Source organism: Carcharodon carcharias, chromosome 12 (genome assembly GCF_017639515.1).
Source record: "Carcharodon carcharias isolate sCarCar2 chromosome 12, sCarCar2.pri, whole genome shotgun sequence".
Lineage (NCBI taxonomy): Eukaryota > Metazoa > Chordata > Chondrichthyes > Lamniformes > Lamnidae > Carcharodon > Carcharodon carcharias.
In genome coordinates, this window is record NC_054478.1 from 21,870,652 (window position 1) to 21,893,001 (window position 22,350).

Below are 22,350 nucleotides of genomic sequence, written 5' to 3' on the forward strand. Positions count from 1 at the left end.
TATTCACCCTCCACCACCAAAGCACAGTGGCAGCAGTGTGCACCATCTACAAGATGTAATGCAGCAATTCACCAAGGCTCCTTTCACAGCACCTTCCAAACCTGCGACCTCTACCACCCAGAAGAACAAGTGCAGCAGACACATGGGAACACCACAACCTGCAAGTTCCCCTCCAAGCTGCACACCATCCTGACTTGAAAATATATCGCCATTCCTTCACTCTCAAAATCCTGGAACTCTATCCCTAACAGCACATGGACTTCAGCAGTTCAAGAAGGCAGCTCACCACCACCTTCTCAAGGGCAGTTAGGGATAGGCAATAGATGCTGGCCTTGCCAGCAACGCACACATCACGCAAACAAATAAATAAAAACCACAGGGGAAAAAATGGTTGTTTGGGAGATATCAACACTCATAGTAACAAAGAGTGTGTTTGCTTTCTGATTGGCTGTGGCAAGACAGAGCATCATGAGCATAGGCATAAGCGGCTGGGTGACTAATGGCATGGATGGATACATCAGGGAGGTTGAAAGTTTCAGGTAATGTGATGAAACTCCAGGAATATGTCCAACTGGAGTTGGCAACCAGAGTGCCCACACACACAAATCCAACACCTGGCTACAACTGGAGAAAATCCAACCAGGGTTCTCAATCCTAATTGCTATCCCTGCCACAGGGCATGGACATCAAGTATTAATTGTCCTTTATCAAACAAAAAGGTACATTATATTCCCCAAGAGCTATCTGGTCTTCTAAGTATTTAAGGTTTATTGTACATTACATACCACAACATTCTGAGAATTATAATTCAGTGGTGCTAACTTTAGCTTCACCTTTAATGATTTAATGTTTCCTGTGTACCATGAATATTAGGTGATGATATCCATGACTTGACAGCATCTCCCAAATCCTCCTCCTCCTTCAATTAGAAGGATAAGGGCAGCAGGTGCATGGGAACACCACTGCTTGCAAATTTCCCTCCAAATCACACATCACCCCAATGTTGGCAATGATCAGCTGTTCCTTCATCCTCATTGGTCAATATCCTGCAACCCACAACCTTGCAGCAACTGTGAGAGGGAGCACCTTCACCACACAGACTACAGCAGTTCAAGAGGTGGATCACCTCCACCATCTTGGGGGGCAACCACCAATGGGCGGTAAATGACTGCCTTGCCAGCGACTCCCATATCGTAACAATAAATTTTAAAAAGCGTAACCCTAGAGTTATCATCCCTTGTAAGTATTTAATATTTGTTGAATGTACCCCTAGTGTTACTATCCCCTTTAGTTACGTTATATTCATGGTACAGATCCCTGGAGTTACATTCCTCTTTAACACCTTCATTTCATAGAAACAGAAAATTTACAGCACAGAAAGAGGCCATGATGCCCAACAAATCCTTGGACCCACAAAAGATACAGTGACAGCCCAATGTGCATTTGTTAAAAATAAATGCATTAATTGTAAGTGCGTTGGACAACAAAAGTTGCTGTAATGAATTAGCAAGTGGATGCATCTATATGTTACATACATGCAGGAGAAATGTTTGAGCTGCAGGATGCCTTTATGCACAGGATCTGCACCTCCTTCAGCATAAAAAATAATTGCTTTTTAAGCAAAATGAAAAGACCTCATCCAACCTCTCAAACAACCTAACCTTCTCATTATAAAAGCATTATCAATCTATCTCCACCAAGCCAGGCTGTTGACAGTGAATGATCCTATGGCCTAAGACGTGCTCTTTAAACTCTGCCTGCCCAATCAGGGATCCAGTTCTGTTCCATACTGTTGCCTAGTGACAGCAGGCTGTCTGTCAGGCTGAGGAGGAAAGAGGGAGTGTTTTTGGGCTCATTGTCGATGCAGAGCTGAGGTGCTGCTGTACTGTAAGCTGACACAACAAAGGAGGGAGGCACTAACGCAGTGCCCTTTGCTTTCTGAGCTCCCTCAGTCCTAACTGTGTTAAATACCCTTTCCCTTGTCCCTTCGTTGATGCAGAATCTGTCGCAGTTTTCCCTCTGGATTTATTTTCCAGGATAGATCATGCCATGGGGCTGACAGGAGGGAGAGACAAGAAAAAAGGGGTCTGATGCTGTAAGCCCATCACTTGACGGTAAGATTGACTAGCCAGTCAGACCTTTCTCTACACTGGGACCTAGAGCTGGCGGGAGGACAGACTTACGTGTCCTTGTGCGTGAGGTGCTCAGCTCAGGGGCAACAAAAGTGAGGCACAAAGCCTCTGCAGATTTTTAAAACTGCGCTCCTTCAAAAACAATCTACTGAAGGCTGAATTTTAACAAATAAAATACAGCAAGTGCAGGAAACAAAGATGAGACCAGAAAGTGCTGAAAATGCACAGCAGGTTCTTCAAGATTTGTAAAAAGATGAAATTCTGTTGTGTATTTCCAGAAATTACCAATTTAATTTTAGCCTCCTGAAGGTAATAGTCCATTATTTATATATGTATCTAAATATATATATAGATGTGGGTGTATATTTATATCTGTATGCATGCCTGTGTGTCCTGCATCATGTAAATCTCAGAGATTTTCCAACAGCCCTTGCAGATGTGTTCTGAATGTGACATACCTGGGGCAGTGTAGCCTCTTCCTGCAGCTGCTGGAAAATATATCCATGTATTTTATCATGATGTTAAACATCTTCTGTTATTTCTCTACCTTGCTGCTATAATGCGTCTATTGTCTTTGCTTGCTCATCTATGCAGCTTTAATGCAGAAGCTAGCAATAGAAAGTATAAGGAGGCAAGTTTTTTTTACACACCAGTATTGATTATTAAAATTACCAATGAACCTTTACCCTTGCCTCCTCCTTTCCCCAATTGCCACTCCCCCCCAACCCCCAATGGGTACATTTTGGGGCTGACCTTCCACATGGCAGCCTTGGAAAGTACTGCATCAGGGGTGGACACCAGGAAAATCCTTAAAGAATCCAGGGCCAATTCCTCACCTTTTGGATGTAGCAGACCAAGAGATTAATTAGAGATCAAGAGAAGCGAAGAGCAGTTTAGTGGACGAGGCAAGGGGGTTTGGTGGGAGCCAAGATCCACCACACAAATTTTCAATTTCCACCAGTACCCAGTACGGTTTCAGCTGTGTTGAAAACATAGGAATTTCTGGACGAGAAGGTCCATCTTGCTCACCTTCCACCATCTTAGCGATCACATGTTACAACAATAATGGGAGTTGTTGACTAATCGCAGAGATCAATCTCTATCAATGGGTCTACAATAGACCCAGACATGAGGCAAAGCAAAACCCTGGAGAGCTTTGAGAACCTTTGGCCCAAAGTCACCCTTTCCCTTTTCCTTCACAAAGGCAATTGTGATAGTGTTGCCAACCCTCTAGGATTGAACTGGAGCCTCCAGGAATTGAAGATCAATCTCCAAGACACTGCTGTGTGCAACCCTGGAGAAAAATCATTGAGACATTAAAAAATATTTTTTTGGTCATTTTCTTTAAACATTTCTCTTTACCAGGTATAAAAATATTGAAAATGGGGGAAAAAGGCTGTTTGGCCGACAGTCAAGCATCATCCAATTGGGTAATGAGTCTTTTTGCTTTCCGATTGACGTAGGAAGACAGTGCATCAAAAGGATGGATGTGTTGGTCAACTAATGGCTGGAGCGTAGGAACAAGTCACGTGGTGAAACTAGGAATACATTTAATCACAGTTGACAACCCAAGTTGTGGTGCAATGTGTGGTTCTTTCCTTTGAGTCAAAAGGTTGTAGGCTTGAGTTACACTCCAGAAATTTAGTCTGACACTCCCGGTGCAGTAGTGGGGGAATGCTGTACTGTCAGATGAAATACTCAACTGAGGCCCGATCTACCCACTCAAGTTAAAAAAAATCCTGTAGTGCTATTTTGAAAAAGAGCTGGAACGTTGTTCTTGGCAGCCTGGCCGATATTTATCTCACAATCAATGTCACTGAAAGACAGATTATCTGGTCATTGCTGTTGGCAGGAGCTTCCTATGTGCAAATTGGTTCCAGAGTTTCCTACATTTCAAAAGTACTTCATTGGCTTTAAAGCACTTTGGGACAGCCTGAAGTCATGAAAGATGCTATAGAAATGCACGTGTTTCTTTTTTTTTCCTTCCAAGCATGCTACACTTTCCACAAGTAGCAAGGAAAATTCAACCACCTGTGCTTGTCAGGTCCTGGTGTTGCTGTGTTCTGTCAATCTCCTACAAGGACCTAAACCAATGTTACATTTGGGGTCTGACAGTTGTCCTTAGGCCACAAAGGCTTGGTAAGTTTCCAATTCCTGACTTACTTCTGCTGGAGAGTGTGGTATTTAAATGGGTGAGAACGGGAATTGGAATCATCTCTGAATTTACTGCAGCAGAATAAGCTGTTGAGATTTGCTGTTGTTATGTAGGAGTCAATGGTTTGCACAACAAGATCTCACAAACAGCAATGAGGTGAATGACTGGTTGATCACTTTTTGGTGCTGTTGGTTGAGGGAGTGATGATTGTCCAGATAATAGCACCAGTGAGAGCGATGATTTAAGAAGGTTTGAGGAATTCCTCTTCATCTCGAGGAGAGTTTGTGTTTAAATTTTCAGAAGAACAGAAACAACACAAGGACGTAAGACACAGGAGTAGGCCAGACAGCCCATCGAACCTTCTCCACCATTCAATATAATCATGAGCTGATCCTCTGTCCCATTTCCACTTTCCCGCCCGCTCCCCATATCCTTTGATTTCCAAAAATCTGCTCATCTCAGCCTTAAATATACTCAATAAAGCAGCTTCCACAGCTCTCAGGGGTAGACAGTTCCGAAAATTCATAACTCCTTGAGTGAAAATATTTCCCCTCATCTCAGTCTTAAATGACTGCCCTATTATCCTGAGACTGTGCCCCTGTGTTTTAGATTCCCAACCAGAGGAAACAATCTCTCAGTGTCAACCTATCAAGCCCCTTCGGAATCTTCCATGTTTCAAAGAGATCACCTCTCATCCATCTAAACTCCAGAGTATACAGCCAATAGGAGGCCATTCAGCCCCTCAAGCTATTCAGTTAGATCATGGCTGATTCATACCTCAATATGATTTACCCACCTATTCTCCCTATCACTTGATACCCTTAACTTATAAAACTTCAGCCATTACAGTCTTCCGCGGAGAGAGAATTCCATATTTCCACTATGCATCATTCCTGCATTTACTGTCATCTGTGCAGTTAAGGATTGTACATAAACCCTGGTCCCAACATGGAGGTTGATTTCTTTCGTATGCAGTCAACTTTAATGGACGCAAAATCATGCAACTTCATTGCAGAATTTGGCTGTTCCCTGCTCAGTTTGCCCAAGCGCTTGGAGAAGACAACTTGTCTCATTATTTTTGTACTGTGAACATGTTAGCTTTTTTGTGTATATCTCTCCCTTTCCTCTCCAGGATATGATATAGAGGAAGGTCTATTGAAAGTGCTGTCTGCTCTACCTGTGTGAGTGGCCTCATGCTGCATGATGAGGATGAGTTATTCGGCGAAATATGAGCAGCTTAATCACTCCCCCCTTCAAATTTTCTAGGTGCAGCCTTCTGGTTATGTATGTGGTCATAGTAAAGGCAAAAAGAGTGGAGCTCACGCAAGTCTCTGAGGTGTCAGATGTGGGCCAGTTGGAAGTGCTCTCTCCTATGAATCAGCAGGTTGTGGGTCCAAGCAGGGCTAGGAGGAGAACTCATGGGCCCTGGTGCTTTTCCTGTTTCTGGGTTCATTATGTAAGCTTACCAGCCCTCCAGAATTGGCCTGGAATCTCCAGGAATTGAAGATTGTTGTGTGCAACCCTGGATAAAAATCATCAGGATGTTAAAAAATACTTTCTTTTTGGTCATTTTCTTTGAACATTTTTCTTAACAGATCTCAAAACAATGAAAAGTGTGGGGGAGGGGAAAGGCTGTTTGGCTGACAGTCAAATATCATCCAATTGGGTCTTTTTGCTTTCCAAATGGCATAGAAAGGCAGTACGTCATAAGGATGGATGTGTTGGGCAACTAGTGGCTGGAGCATCGGGGCAAGTCATGTGATGAAACCTCCAGGAATGTATTTAATCACAGTTGGCAGCCCTACCCTTATTATCCCAGTTAGCCCCTCCCCCCCCCGCCTCAATCATGTACCAATGTGGCATCCAGCACACTTCAGAAGTGTGTGCATGCAGCGCAAATCCATTTCAGAACTTTAAGGGGCCTCGTAACACCCAAAAATCCAATTTCACCCCCAGCATCTGGTCCTCTCTTTTTAGGAATCTTGCTAAGTGCAAATTGGGTGTCAGAATTCTCATTCCCAACCTTCTCGCTCAATGGTGGCCCTCCTGCCCAATCTCCTCCCTTGACAGTGGCCCTCATTCCCAAGCTCCTCCCTCGATGGTGATCCTCCTTTCTAACCTCCTCCCGCTTGACAGTGCCCCTCTTTCCCAACCCCCTCCCTCGATACTGGCCCTTCTTCCCAGCCTTCCCTCTTGAAGGTGGCCCACCTTCCCAACCTCCTCCCTCAATGATGGCTCTCCTGCCTGACCTTCTCACTCAATTGTAGCCCTACTTCTCAATCTCCTCCCTTGATGGTGACCCTCCTCCTCAACCTCCTCCCACTTGATGGTGCCCCTCCTTCCTGACCTCCCACTTGATGGTGGCCCTCCTTCCTGACCTCCTCCCTCAGTGGTGGCCCTCCTTCCTGACCATCTCCCGTTCGACACCCCTCTCCCAAGCCCTTGGGAGTGAGCACCCCGGAGAGGAGCGTGAGCAGGAGACAGTTGGGTATCAGGTTGGGAAAGGCCACTGTTGACAAGAGTAGGAAGAGGTTGGGAGGGCCACCATCGTGAATTGTGGAAACTTGTGAGGCAAGAATGCAGGAGGTGGGGGTAGGCTTAACACAGAGGCACTAGCCACTTTACCTTATTTACCTTGTGCTCCAACCAGGTCTGAAGATAACACCCACTGCCACAATGCCCAACAGAAACAGAACATCCCTCACCACAGGCAAGCAAGAAAGGAGGGTCTGGGGAAATCTGGTGTGCCCTATTTGGCCAATGATTGCTGTTGTTCTGGCAGTGAGCCTGAACCCCCCCCCCCCCCCCCACCTAGACCACAGGGCCCAGTGTTTTGCAACTTGTGCGTAGCCTTCCCCTGGGCCCTAGGTTCAAGGCCCTCCTCATAAACTCAAGCACACAAATCTTGGCTTTCAGTCCCAATGGAATACTGAGGGAGTGCTGCCCTTTTAGAGGTGCTGTGCTTTGGATGAGATATGAAACTCAGGTGGATATTCAAGACCCCATTGCACCATTTTGAAGAAGATCCTTAATGTGGCAGGGCATATTGAGAGAGTAGTTAGCAAAGCATATGAGATCTTGTGCTTCATAAATAGCAGTATTGAGTACAAAAACAGAGAAGTTATTCTGAACCTTTATAAATCTCTAGTTGTGCTATAACTAGATGATTGCATACAGTTCTGGTTGCTGCACTTCAGGGAAGATGTGAAGGTCCTTGAGGGGGTACAGAGGAGATTTACCAGAATGGTTCCAGAGATGAGGGATTTTAACTACGAGGTTAGATTGGAAAAGCTGGGGCTGTTCTCCTTGAGCAAAGGAGGCTGAGGAGAGATTTGATAGAGGTGTACAAGATCATGACAGGTTTAGATAAGTTAGACAAAGAAAAGCTATTCCCATTAGTTAATGGTGCAAGGATTAAGGGAAACAGATTTAAGGTTTTGGGCAAGAGATACAAGGCGTATATGAGGAAGAATTTTCTTTGCGCTGTGAGTTGTAATGATCTGGAACTCTCTGCCCATGATGGTGGTGATAGTAGTGACAATCAACGATTTCAAGAGGAAGTTGGACGGGTACTTACAGATCTATTGGGATAGAGCAGTGGGGGGCAAATTCTGCTCCACAGAAAGCTGACATGGACTCGATGGGCCAAATGGCCTCCTCTATGCCATTATGGCCTTATGATGAAAAGTAGGGAAAACCTCTTACCCCTTAATCAACACCACTAAGAGAGAGTAGCTAGTAGTTTCTGTCCTTGCTGCTATGGGGTCTTGCTGTGCACATTTTGGCTGCCATTTGTCCTTACTTTACAACAATAACTACACTTCAAAAGTACTTCAATGGCTGTGAATCACTTTAAGACACCCTGAAGTTGTGAACAGAGCTATAGAAATGCGAGTCTTTCTTGTTCTTTGTTGATCCCTTGGCTCACTCCCTGGTTTTGAAGGCAATAATGTAACATCAACGTTTCCATCTTACAATTCATTGAATGTACAGCAGTTATTTAATATTTTAAGGTAATTAGCAAAAGGATCAGAGGGGAAAATGAAGAGTTTTTTTATATATACAGCAAGTTCTTCTGATCTGGAATGCACTGCCTGAAAGGGTGATGGAAGCAGATTCATTAGAAACTTTCAAAAAGCAATTAGATTCATATTTGAAGGGGGGAAGATTTTTCAGGGCAATGAGGAAAGAGCAGGAGGAATGTGGGACTAATTGGATAGTTATGTCAAAGACCCAGCACAAGCATGATGGGCTAAATGACCTCCTTCTGTGCTATATGATTCTATGATATGAGCAGCGATATCTGCAGGGCAGGTCGTGAGAAAACACACACAATGCATTGGAGCCTATGTGTAATGCATGTGTCAGCTGCAGCATTTAACAAAATTAATCACGTCAATTCCTTTACCAACCTGATTAGATGCAGTGGATAACCGGGAAGAATCAATACATTAACCTCTTTATCTGCTGTTGTTTCACATCAAAGTATTTCTTGTTGGATCTCAGTTTGTTGATTAACTTGGATTATTTTCCTATCGTAATGCAAAGCCAGAAAGTTCAACAACCAAAAATTCTAGATAAAATCTGTTAAAAATACTGTCAAAAATGGGGGCCCACTATCCCTACCCCACAGTCATTGCAACTATTAGTCTAGTGATTAAAACTCGCTCAAAACCTGTCACTACCCCAGTAGTTCAGATATTCCCTTTGTGCAGTTTTTGCCCTTCCCTCCTCTCCCAACGGTGCTGATATTTGACAAGAGCCAGCTGCCCTCCATCACTGCCTCGTGTATGTATGCTAAACAGTGACGAGCCACCAGGATACCTGTCTGAGGAACAGTATAAGCCATGGCTCAGTTGGTACCACTCTTGCTGCTGAGTCTAGAAGGTTGAGGGTTCAGTCTCATTCATGGCATTTGGGTGCAGAGTCCAGGGTGACACTCCCAGTGCGGTACTGATTTGCGTTGTCGGAGGTACCATCACCCGGATGAGATTTTCACCCAAGGCCCTGACCGTCCTTGCGGACAGCCCCACACTGTATCTCAAAATGTTATTTTCCAAAAGAAATCAATCTAATTTGCACTTGAATGAATCAATATGAAGCGGCTTCCATCGTCCCCTCAGGGAGCCTGTCCCATAGATACAAAGCCAACCCACTGAAATATAGGGCCAGATGTTACTGGCCTCTGGGTGATGGGCTAGGAGGTGGGGAGGGCCGGTAAAATGCAGGGGGGAGCTGCATCGGAATGGCTTCTTGACATAGCCATTTTACTAGTGGTAGGATTGGCAACAGCCTGGCTACCTGCTAAACAGAGGAGGGTGGCCAATTTAAATAACAAAAGGCCCAATTACACAGCAATTTTCTTGGGGCTCTAGAATTTTTCTGGCAGCTGAGTGCTTCCCCAAACCGCAACCCCCCCCAGCCGAATCGCATGGCAGCCTCCCAGCAGCTTCCTGAGGAGAAGGGGGCATCGCATCCGGAGGCTTGTGGACAAAGCAGAGGGTCCCCAGTCTCAACGTCCCCCACACATAGCCCCAACGCAGCCACTGCAGGGGTTTCCCCTTTGATTGCCGGGGCCTGCCTGCCAAGCACCTCCCTGGCGAGGGCACCTCAAAACGGAGATGCTCTCACGTTCTCCTTGCAGCCTCAGCAGTGGTCACGAGGTTCCGTTGCTGAGCCTGCAGAGTGCTGGCCCACTGATTGGGCAGGCAGCTCAGGAAGGTGGTGCAATGACTTTACAGACTGGACAGGTTTCAACAAGAAACAGATAAACTTTATTACATAGAACTTATTCTGATGCTACATGCTCGATCAGGACTCTCATCAGGAAGCCCCACCCCCAGATTACCCACACTTAGGGCTCATTGGTCAGAGCCTTCCAGAACATCACATGACCCCTGATAGACAGCAGGAGAGGCTTTACCTTCAGTTACTACATTTGCTCCCCTTTAATTTTTTACAGTTTCTATTTACAGGGAACATTTGAATATTCAACAACATATATATATATATATATACAACTTCAGGTGATTAAAGATTAAGTCTCTGAGGTGCTTTCCTTATTTGGTTAGAGTGATGTAGCTCTACCACTTGAGGTTCCCCCACAGGATTGACATGATTAGGAACTGCAGCATGAGACACATCATTAGAAAGTGGCAGTCCTGAGTTAGGCAACTCTACAGAGATATCAGGCATGTCTATTCTAGGTTGACCTGTCACCTCAGGGATTGATGGTTCAATATTAATCACAGGCGGAATAGTTGGTTGTTGGAATGTCTCTCTGTCACGAATATGGTCCACATGTTTTCGAATAACTCTGTCTTCCACTTCCACCTGGAAGGATAAGGGGCCAGTCCCTGAGACAATGGTTCCAGAGACCAAACAACGTCCACCTCTGAAATTCCGCATGAACACTGTATCCCCTTCAGTGAATGTGCGAGCTTTGCTATGAATGTCATGATTCAATTTTTGATTACTCTGATTCCTCTCTAATTTCCCCTCTAAGTTTGGAATCACCAGACTTAATCTTGTGCATAGGCAGTGTTTCATCAATAATTCAGACAGTTTTGAACCTGTAGTCGAATGTAGTGTTGTACGAAACTGAGAACAAAGCTTCTGATAACCTCTTCATTCCAGATTTGAAAGATCGGACAGCTCACTTAGCTAAACCATTTGATGAGGGTTGGTATGGGGCTGTGTTAATATGTCTGATTTCATTTAAATTCATGAATCTCTAAAACTCTATACTGGTAAAGACAGTACTGTTATCAGAAACGATGATTTCTGGTAGGCCATGTACGCTCAAACAATGATGAAGCTTCTCGATAGTTGTGCTCGATGTTGGTAATTTGACTTTGTATACATCCATCTGTTTAGAATGTGCATCTACGATCAACAAAAACATGGTACCTAAGAATGGTCCTACACAGTCAATATGTAGCCGAACTCAGGGTCGACCAGGCCAATCCCATGGATGCAATGGAGCTGAAACAGGCTGTTGTTGCTGACAATGGAGACAGTGCTTGACCATGCTTTCAATGTCACTGTCAATGCCTGGCCACCAGACATAGTTTTGCACAAGCATTTTTATCTTTGATATGCCTGGATGCGCACTGTGAAGCTCTATCAAGAGTGGTTCTTTTCCTTACAAAGGGATGACAACTGTTGATCCCCACAACAAAATTCCATCTCGGCAACATTACTCTGTTTTTCAGGCATGGAATGGTCTCATCTCTTCAGATACAGGTGAATTTGACCACCCTTGCAAAGGTGTCTGACTTTTGACAAAATTGGATCTCTGATCATTCAATTTTTAATTTGCTTTGCACACACAGGCAAAGAGTCCAAGAACTTCAGTACTAGCCCAACCTCTTGTGGCACTGGAGCACGTAAAATGCTATCTGGTAACAAGAGATGACTGAGTACGTCCGCATTTGCAATATGTAAAACAGGGCAGTACGTAAAAGTATACTCATACGCAGATAATATCAAAGCCCAATGTTGTATTCTTGCTATTGCTATTGGCGGAATGGCCTTATTCTCACTGAATAAACCCATTAATGGTTCATGGTATGTTTGCTGCATCCAATGCTCTTCATTCTAGCTCCTTGAGCCCTAGCACCTGGTTAGCCTTTTCTAATCTGATTTCTGTCTTTTCCTTTTCTGTTTGCTGCAGAGTTTTGCCTTGTCCTTCATTTTGATTTCACAGTCGGCCAAGTTTCTCTCTGGTGAAATCTTAACTTGGTTCAGTAGTTGAGCCACCCATAGCTTCATTATCCACTCGCATCTTGGAAAGTTCTAGGACTTTTCATTCTAGTGCCTCTTTTGTTTCATTCAGCTGATTCTTCAGCTCTTCCGTCTCTTTCTTGTATCTCTTGGCTTCCTCCTGGAACATTGAACATTGTTGAGCCTTCTCTGCCAACTGTTTCTTCAGTTTGAATAGAGTGGCACTAAATTCATTTTGTTTCTCTTCATGATTTTCCAGAGGAACCAATGTGACCCGAGGGATCCTTACAGCATGTGAAGGTCCTTCAATTCTCCTAACTCATCCTGAAATACACTGTTGTATTTCTTAGCAGTTCAGGAACTCCCCTTGTTCTCAAGAGAAATATTTTAGGCCAGTCAAGCTTGATTTTCTGTAATCAGTCTCAGCCCAGAAGACTAGGTCCTGTTCCTGTTACTATTATCACTGGAAGCTGGGCTGACTGTTGCCTATAAGGCACTGATGCTGTGGCGATGACCTTTACCTGTAAAGATTCTCCAGTGCATGTCATCAATTTAGCGGTTGCCCACTCCAGATTCAGTGGCTGGGTATCTTCATTTAGGTATTTAACTGTGTGCTCTTCCACCATTGTGGTTGAGGCTTCCATATCTACCTCCATTATTAGTGGCTTCCCATTCACTTGGATTGTGACAGTGATAGGTTCAGTTTTTACAGCAGTGACATCAGACAGGGAATAGATGACAGTGTCAACAGCTTCAGCTCCTGCTGCATTCTTTAATTCAATCATGTTGGTTTGCTGCTTTACAGGCTGTTTCGACTTTGCCCTGCTTTGCCTTACTATGTGACCTTTCTAATGGCGGTAATGGCATTCTGCCTCCTTGAATCTGCAAGTGCCCAGTCGGTGGTCACCCCCAAATCTATAACAAATTAACCTTTGAGTTGCTGCTGAAGCCTTCCCACTAGGCCTTTTCATGTTTAACAGCGGACATTGCCTCTCGCTTTGGTGCTGTATCTCAGGTTTTCACACTGCACCCGACGGTAGGTTCCTGCCCCACATGAAGAACAGCGCCATGTTGTATGTGTTGCAAAGCCTGCAAGTCTCTCGCAGCGCTTTCCATGGCGAATGATATTTCCAGGGCGCAATTCAAATCGATGTCAATCTCTGCAAATAAACGGCGCTGAATGGCGTGGTCCTGGACCCCACAAACTACTCGGTGCCGCAGCATGTCATTTAGTGTGCCCCCGAAGTCGCAGTGTTCTGTCAGCTGCTTCAGCTTCACTACAAAGGTTGCAGTGGACTCTCCTGGGGCCCTAACTCTGCAATTAAACTTAAACCATTGCATTATTACAGATGGCGTTGACTGGAAATGTGTTTTCACGAGGTCCACCAATTCATTAAAAGACTTAGAATTGGGCACATTCGGGGCCATCAGGCTGTGGATGAGATTGTATGTCTCTCTACCACATACACTCAAAAGGATTGCTTTCTGCTTCTCTGGGGTAATTTCGTTCGCTACGAAATAAAAACCAAGGCGCTCTACAAACTGGCTCCATTCTTCCATAGTTGCATCATAAGGATCGATTCTGCCGAAGAGTGGCATGACTGGTGAGTAGTCTTTAACTTTTTTCTTAAGATTCGATGACTCACGTTAACAATGCGAGATGCAGCGTTGCCAAATGTAATGACTTGATGGACCGGACAGGTTTCAACAAGAAACAGATGAACTTATTACAGAGAGCTTTTTCAGATGCTACATGCTCGATCAGGATTCTCATCAGGAAGCCCCCCGGCACTGGATTACCCGGGCTCATTGGTTGGAGCCCCCAAGAACATCACGTGACCCCTGATAGACAGCAGGCGAGGTTATTCCTTCAGTTACTCCAGGTGGCCTCTTAATTGGCCGTCACTAAGAAGATTGCAGCCGTGTCCCTCTGGCCAGGTATGTGGGCCTGGGATCCGCAGATGGCTCAGATATTGGGACTCACTCCATGCTGGAATATCTCAGTCATTGTTTCTTCGGAACATGGGATTATACCAGAGTTGGGAACGTATTTTGCAAAATACAGAGTTAGACAAGGCAGAGGGCAAGTGGGGGGGGGGGGTTACTTTCAGTTTGTGTTCGGGTGTTTTGTTTGGGAGTGATGGAGGCCCATTGTATTTACATAGCACCTCTCAACCTCAGAAGATCCTAAAGTGCCTTACAGCTACTGACGTAGCTTTGAAGTGTAGGCACTGCTGTAATGTAGGAAATGTGGAAGCTAATTTATGCACAGTGAGTTCCCACAAACAGCAATATGAGAATAACTTTTAGTTGAGGGATAAATGCTGACCAGTACACTGGTGAACTCACCTGCCCTCCTTTGAAATAGTGCCATTGGGTCTCTTATGTTTACCTGAGAGGACAGAGTTTAAGGTTTGCTTAATGTTGGTTTAAGGTTTAATCCGAAAGATGGCACCTCCGACCATTCATTGCTCCCTCAGCTCTGCACTGAGTGTCATCCTAGATTTTATGCACTAGTCTCTGGAGTGAGACTTGAACCCACTTACTCAAAGTTGAGAGTACACTATGACTGGCACTAAATCATTAATAGCTTCTTAGCATTAGACGCAAACACAAATAAGAGAAAGGAACTTTTAATATAACAAATGGACGTTTGGTGTTTGGTTTTGCATCACAAAATTTTCAGCTAGTTTGGTCTAAAACCCAACCAAGCCAGTCAACAGTAGTTAATCATCATTAGATATTTGAAATGTCCTTTTAATTCAATGATTTTGGGAAATTTCTGATCATCACATGGCATTAATTGCCGGTATTGGATGAGTAGAGATTTCCTCCAACTAAACTGTGGGAAGAGAGAAGCCATTGTCTTCTATCCCCACCACAAACTCTGTTTCCTTGCCATTGATCCCATTCCTATCCTTGGCCAGTGCTGAATCAGACAGTTCACAACTTGGTGACCTATTTGACCCTGACCTGAGCTTCAGACCTCATATCATATCCATCACCAAGACCACCTACATCCTCCATCTCCAACCCCGCCTCAGCCCATCTGCTGTGCATCCCTCAGCCATGCCTTTGTTACCTCCAGACTGTCCCAGTTGTTGCTCCATCATTGGCAGCCAAGCCGACAACTCTCCAAGCCCCAAGCTCAGGCATGGTTGGCCTCGGTTCAAGGATGACATCCACTCAGGGTTGTAAGTTTCTGCCGCAGGTCTTCATGTGACTGTACAGGCCGATTCTTGATCCACAGATCATTGGTCCCATGGGGCAGGACATCCCACAAGGTAGTGGGATCCGGAGTGCAGGGCTTCCTTTTCCTTCCTTCTCTGCTGCCGCTCAGCCTCATCATTAAAGTGTTTGGACTCAAAGCGTGATGCAGCTTGATGGACAAGTTGTGGCCATTTTGAACGATTGGTAGCAAGCTCCTCCCAGACACTAGCCTCAATGCTGCTGCGCTTCAAGGAGAGCTTCAGAGTGTCTTTGAAGCATTTTCTTTGTCCTCCCCTGGAGTGCTTGCTATTTGTGAGTTGAGAAAACAGCATCTGGCATCTGGGAGATGGTTTTTGGCCATCCGGACACAATGTCCAGTCCATCGAAGTTGATTTTGCAGGAGTTTTGCCTGAATACTTGTGGAGCAGCGGCTTTAGCTCTGGAATTCCCTCCCTAAACCTCTCTGCCTCTCTACATCTTTCTTCTCCTTTAAGACACTTCTTAAAACCTACCTCTTTGAGCAAGCTTTTTGTCACCTGTCCCACTACCTTCTTATAGGTCTGGTAATACATTTTGATAACACTCCTGTGAAGCACTTTAATCATATTAAAGGCACTATATAATACAGGTTGTTGTTGGAATAGCTTCAACTGCAAGGTGTTATATTCTGTGCTTAAGCAATGTCTTTGAGGTTGCAGTTGTGAGGTTTCCAAGGTTATGCTTCGTTATATTAACTGAAACTCTTGTGCCTTATGCTATCGATCCAAAAAAGAAAGCAGAGCAAGTAGATTTACGGTTACCAGAATCTCTCAAGGAAAATGAAAAGCATCCATGGGTGAAGGAGTGACAAACAGTAGGGACGAGTGTGAATTGGTGTTAAATGGATTATCCTGTCAGACACATCTTAGAATGAGCTACTTAATCAAGGTCCATATTTGAAGTGTTAATATGTAATCTCCCCAGCAACTGTGCTGCAAAGACTGAACAAAACATGAACCGAAGGTTATGAAATCACTGACACGGACTGTAAACCTGCATTAGAATCATAGAACAGTAGAGGTACAAAGAAGCCCTTTGGCCCATTGTACCTATTCCAGCTCCACTGAAGTCATGAGCTCCCAAAACAAATCCACAATATCACCCCACCGCCATAACAACAAAAACAACATCTGATGTCCTTTAGGGAAGTAAGTCTGCCATCCTGACCCAGTCTGGCCTATATGTGATTCCAAATCCACTGCGATGTGGTTGACTCTTAACTGCCCTCTGCAATGGCTTAGCAGGCCACTCAGTTCAAAGGCAATTAGGGATGGACAACAAATGCTGGCTTTCCCAGTGCCGCCACATCCCATGAAAGAATTAAAGAAAACAAAAACTTATATTTTAACGTAATTCCAGGGCGCTTTACAGGAGCATTATACAACAAAATATGACACTGAGCCACATAAGGAGATATTCGGTCAGATGATCAACAACGTGGTCAAAGAGGTAGGTATTAAGGAGTGTCTTAAAGGAGGAAAGCAAAGTAGAGAGGTGTAGGGTGGGAATCCCAGAGCTTGGGCCCTAGGCAACTGAAGGCATCAGGATTAATGTCCATTACCCTCGAGCTGCCCCATGACTCAATTGAGATCGGGGGGATTTATGTGTACGGTTGGTAGTGCGCTTGCCATTTGAGCAGGAACCAACATCAGCAGAGATGAGAAGAGGGGAAAATTACAGTTTAAGGAAAACAGAAATTGAAACAGAAAATGCTGGAAACACTCAGCAGGTCTGGCAGCATCTGTGGAGAGAGAAGAGTTAACATTTCAGATCAATAGTCTTTCAGTTGGGAAAAATTAGAAACATACTAGATTGTAAGCAAGTGAAAGGTGCGGGGGTGGGGAGGGTTGAAAAGAGAAGAAAAGGAAAGGTCTGTGATGGGTAGACAGGAAAGACAAAAGAGTTCATGGTGCAAGACCAAAGGGAGTGGTAATGGAATGAGCGAAGAAACAAAAGATGTGTCCAGGTGAGGCGTGAATAGCAGAATGTTAAAACAACTTTTGTCCGAAAGCAAAGACAAGAAAAATGAGAGTAAAACCAAAACCTGGAAAGAAAAGGAAACAAAACGGGGCCAGACATTACAGTCTGAACTCAGTGTTGAATCCGGAAGACTGTAAAGTGCCCAGTCGAAAGTTGAGGTACTGTTCCTCGAGCTCATATTGAGCTACACTGCAGGAGGCTGAGGACAGAGAGGTCAGAGTGAGAGCAAGATGGAGAGTTAAAGTGACAGGCGACCGGAAGCTTGGGGGTCATGCTGCGGACTGAACAGAGGTGTTCCGTAAAGCAGTCACCTAGTCTGCATTTGGCCTCCCCAGTGTAGACGAGACCACATTGTGAGCAGCGAGTATGGTATACTAAACTGAAAGAGGTACATGTAAATCACTGTTTCACCTGGAAGGAGTGTTTGAGCCTTGGACTTTCAGGAGGAAGGAGGTAAAAGGGCAGGTGTTGCATCCCCTTACTTGTATGGAACATGGGGATAGGAGTATGCCATTCAGCCCTTCACCTGCTATGCCACTCAATTATATCCATTTACTGGTCAAAATCTTGGAACTCCCTCCCTAACAGCACTGTGGATGTTCCTACACGACATGGAATGCAGTGGTTCAAGAAGGCAGCTCACCAACACCTTCTCAAGGGCAATTAGAGGTGGGCAATAAATGCTTGCCTAGCTAGCAATGCCCACATCCCAAAAAATGAATTTTAAAAAACTTGTTTTTGCCCCATATCCCTTGATAGCCTTATCAACAAAAATCTACTGAGCTCTGATTTGGAATAAAGGAAAAAAAACCCTGCATTTATATTGCCCCTTTCACAATTTCAGAATGTCCCAATGTGCTTTTCAGCCAATGAAGTATTTTTGAAGTGTAATCACTGCGGTAAGGTAGGAAACGCAGCAGCCAATTTGCGCACAGCACAATCACATGAACAACAATGTGATATTGGCCAGAAGATCTGATTTCCTGATGTTGCTTAAGGGATAAATATCGGCCATGACACTGGGAATAATTCCCCTGCTTTTCTTTGATATAGTGTCATAATACCTTTTACTTGAAGGGACAGACAGGGCCTTGGTTTAACATTTCATCCAAAAGATAATACCTTTAAGATTTTATCTCTTTAAATGGGGCATTGACTTCAACCAGTACTGGGGAGATATAAGTATTGCATTAAATTTATAGCTTAACTAGTTAAACTACTTAACAGAAATCCCGTTAGCAGTTGAGCGATATTTCTAAACTTGAAACCTTATTAGTTAAATAAAACACAATAAAGATGGCAGGGCAGGTGATGAGTTGCAGCTGTAGCATGTGGGAGCTAGTGGACACCAGTGTGATCCATAGTGACCACATCTGCAGTAAATGTCTGCAGCGCAAGGAACTTTGGCTCCAAGTTGATGGCTGGAGTCCAGACTTCAGACACTGCGATGAATCACGGATGGGCAATGTTACCTACATGCATTGTTCCAGGAAGCAGTCACGTCCCTTACGCTAGGCCCTTCTGATTAGGCCCATGGTCAGGGACAGGAGGATGTGACTGTGAGTGAAGCAGGAATGGGACTCATAAGGTAGCAATGGAGGAGCCTCAGCCCTCGCAATTATCCAGTAGGTTTGAGGTTCTGACAGCTTGTGTAAACTAAATATTTGATGGGGGGGAGGATTCAAGTGAGGGGAGATTTGATAAGTTAAGGAGAAAGGACCAGGCAATAGTGCAAGGTGATGTTAAGGGTAATGGTAACCAAGGTGTGATAGGAAGAGACAGAACATAAGAGTGTATCAGCAAACATGGAAAGCGTAGGGAAAATTGACATTAGACTAACAGAGAGGGAGCAGGGTTCAGGTGAAGGGAGATTTAGAAACCCAAAAATTAAAGTTGAGGCAATAAAAAAGTATATCGATGTGGGTAAAGACAAGCTGAGTGGGACAGTAAGGGGCGGAGAGTTTAATGGTAAGGGAATAGTAGTTAAAAAAAATGAAGTCACTTTAACTGAATGCGCAGAGCATCTTTAATAAGATGAACTTACAGAACAAATAGAGATAAATGGTTCAGGTCTATTCACCATTACAGCAAGGTGGTTACAAAGTGACCAAGGTTGGGAAATAAAGATTCCAAGGCAAACAACATTTCAAAAAGACAGACAAAATAGAGGAAGAGGAGGCACAGCCCTGATAATAAAGGATGGCATAAGGATGTTAGTGAGAAAGGATCTTGGCTCAGAAAATTGGCAAGTCGAATCAGAGTGGGTGGAGATTTGGGATAGCCAAGGTCCCATGCTGGTGGGAGTAGCTTATAGACCCCCTAATAGTAGTTATAGCATTGGAAAGATCATTATAAGCAAAATCACTGGGGCTTATAACAAAGGCAATGTAACAGTTGTGGGGGACATTAAATTACATATAATCTGGACAATCAAATTGGTAATAAAAGTATTCTGGAAGATGAGATTGTAGAATGCTAACATAACAGTCTACTGGAGTAATACGTTGTAGAACTAACTATGGATAGAGTTATTTTAGATCTAGTGTTATGCAATGGGGCACGGTTACATAGTAATCTCATTGTAAAAGATCCACTGGGAAATAGTGTTCATAATACAGTTGAATTCCTTATTAAGTCTGAATGCTACATACACCAATCACAAACAAGAATCTTAAACTTAAGCAATGCCAATTACATAGGTATGAGGGGAGAGCTGGCTAAGGTTGATTGGGAAAATAGACTTAAAGGTATGGCAGTAAATAAACAGTGGCAACCATTTAAAGGAACAATTCAAAATATTCAGCAGAAATGCATTCTATTGAAAAATAAAAACTCAGCAAGAAAGATCTATCCATGGTTTACTGAGGAGGTTAGGGATAGCATTAGATTAAAAGAAGAGGCTCATAATGTTACAAAGTATGTCTGAGTATTGGGAGTGTTTTAGAAACCAGCAACAGGCCACCAACAAGTGGATAAAAAGGGAAAACATAGAGAGTAAACAAGCCAAGAACATGAAAACAAATTGTAAGAGTTTTTATAAGCATATGGAAAGAGAATGGCTAAAGTAAATGTCGGTCCTTTAGAAACCAGAGACAGGAGAAATTATCATGGGGAATGAGGAAATGGCAGAGACATTGAACAAATATTTTGTGTCTGTTTTCACAGTTGAAGACACAAGTTCCATACCAGAAATAGAGGGTAACATAGGGGCTAATAGGAGCAAGAAAATTGAGGTTATATCAGCAGAGAAAAAGTACTGGAGAAACTCAAGGGACTAAAATCCAACTAATTCCCAGGACTTGTTAGCCTACATCCTAGGGTTCTAAAAGAGAAAGCTGCAGAGATAGTGGATGCACTGACTATGATTTTCCAAAATTCCCTAGATTCTGGAATGGTTCCAGCAGTTTGGAAGTTACCAAATGGAACTATTCAAGAAAGGAAGAAAAGAGAAAACAGGGAACTACAGACCAGTTAGCCTGACATCAATCATTGGGAAAGTGCTGGCTGCTATTATTAAGGAATTATTAGAAAAGCATTGTATGTTTGGATCAACATTGTTTTATGAAAAGGAAATACTGTTTGACAAATTTATTAGATGGATGCAACTAAGGGTAACCAGTATGCTTGAATTTTGAAGAGGCATTCGATAAGGTGCCACATAAAGGGTTAATCTATAGGTAAGGGCTCATGGAGTTGGGGGTGATATATTAGTGTGGATAGATGATTGGTTAATGGACAGGAAGCAGAGAATAAGAATAAATGGGGCATTTTCAAGTTGACAGGGTTAAATGTATTCCTGGAGGCTTCATCACATGACTTAATCCTACACTCCAACCATTAGTCAGCCAATACATCCTCCTTGTGATACACTGCCTTCCTACACCAATTGAAAAACAAAAAGGTTCATTACCCAATTGGATGGTGCTTGATTGACAGCTAAACAGCCTTTTCTCCCATTTCCAATATTTTTATATCCAATAAAGAGAAATGTTCAAAGAAAATGACCAAAACAAATCTTTTTTAATGTCCTGATGATTTTTCTCCAGGGTTGCACAGAGCTGTGTCCTGGGCTTGAATTTTGCACTCACTGGGTGCATGTTATCGGCGGATCCAAGAGCAGACGGGAAACCATCCCCCGATTGCGATCGACTTCCAACTGCGATTTCACGCTAGCTGGCCGATTAACAGCCAGCCAGTGTGCAACGCGCCTGGAGAAAGGCTCAGTACTGCCTTCGGGGATGTGAAGAGGGCAGCTACCAATGTCACCGCGGGTGCGGGTGAGCACTTCCAGTGAGCTCCCTGAAGGCAGACAGATGCCTCCGGGAGCTGCAGCCTTCCAAATAATAAAAAGAAAGCACAAAAATGATGCAAAAAATGTCCATGCAGCACAATCAACACCTGGAAGCATATCTCATAAGAAGAAGACAATCCCCAGATATTTATTTTAATTTTAAATCCTAGCGGAGATTTCATCCTGCCCTTGGATGAGGCTTCATCAAAAATGCAAAGCCCACATGGCCGATTGGCCCACCCGCCGACCGTAAGGTTGGACAGGCCACGAAAAATCGCTTACAATTGGGCCGTTAATTGCCCACTTAATTGTTGGCGGGCACTCTTCTGATTTTTGTGCTCGCCTGCCGGGTGAAATATCGTGCAAGTGCACAATGACGTCGGAACCCTCGCATGACGTCATCTCGTGCGATTTTTATGCCCATTCAGGTCAGGTGCGCGTCCGCCCGGGGGATGTAAAATTCCGGCCCTGGTGATTGATCTTCAATTCACGAAGACTCCAGGCCCATCTGGAGGGTTGGCAACCCAGACAGGCTGTAATTATTGCAGTGCAGTGCCCTCATCTATTTGCAATCTATATTAATGACTGAGACAAAGAGACAGAGAGTAATGTAGTTTGCAGAGGATACAAAGCTAGGTGGGAATGTAGGCTGTGAGGAGGACACAAAGAATTTGCAATGAGATATAGGCCGGGATTTTCCAACCCCATCATGCGTGGAACCTGCCGCGGGCGAGTTGCGCCCCCCCCCCCCCCCAGCCAGAAGTCCATTGACTTACGGCGGGACCGGAAGATCATGGTGGCCGGCTGGTGCGGAAAGT

General features: G+C 44.1%; 2 protein-coding genes across 3 annotated transcripts in view; both read left to right on the forward strand.

Annotated features, from left to right (window-relative positions):
* Nucleotides 1–22,350, forward strand: part of iqcb1 (IQ motif containing B1) — a 153,195-nt gene that overhangs the window by 60,833 nt on the left and 70,012 nt on the right. The gene's annotated exons all lie outside the window — the stretch shown is intronic.
* Nucleotides 1–22,350, forward strand: part of si:dkey-91i10.2 (uncharacterized protein LOC555224 homolog) — a 128,781-nt gene that overhangs the window by 2,080 nt on the left and 104,351 nt on the right. The window contains exons 2-3 of one of the 2 annotated variants that reach the window (XM_041200161.1): nt 2,000–2,114; nt 13,362–13,616. The gene's annotated coding sequence lies outside the window, so the exon portion shown is untranslated. The remainder of the gene's footprint in view (nt 1–1,999; nt 2,115–13,361; nt 13,617–22,350) is intronic. The other variant, XM_041200160.1, reaches the window with a different exon arrangement.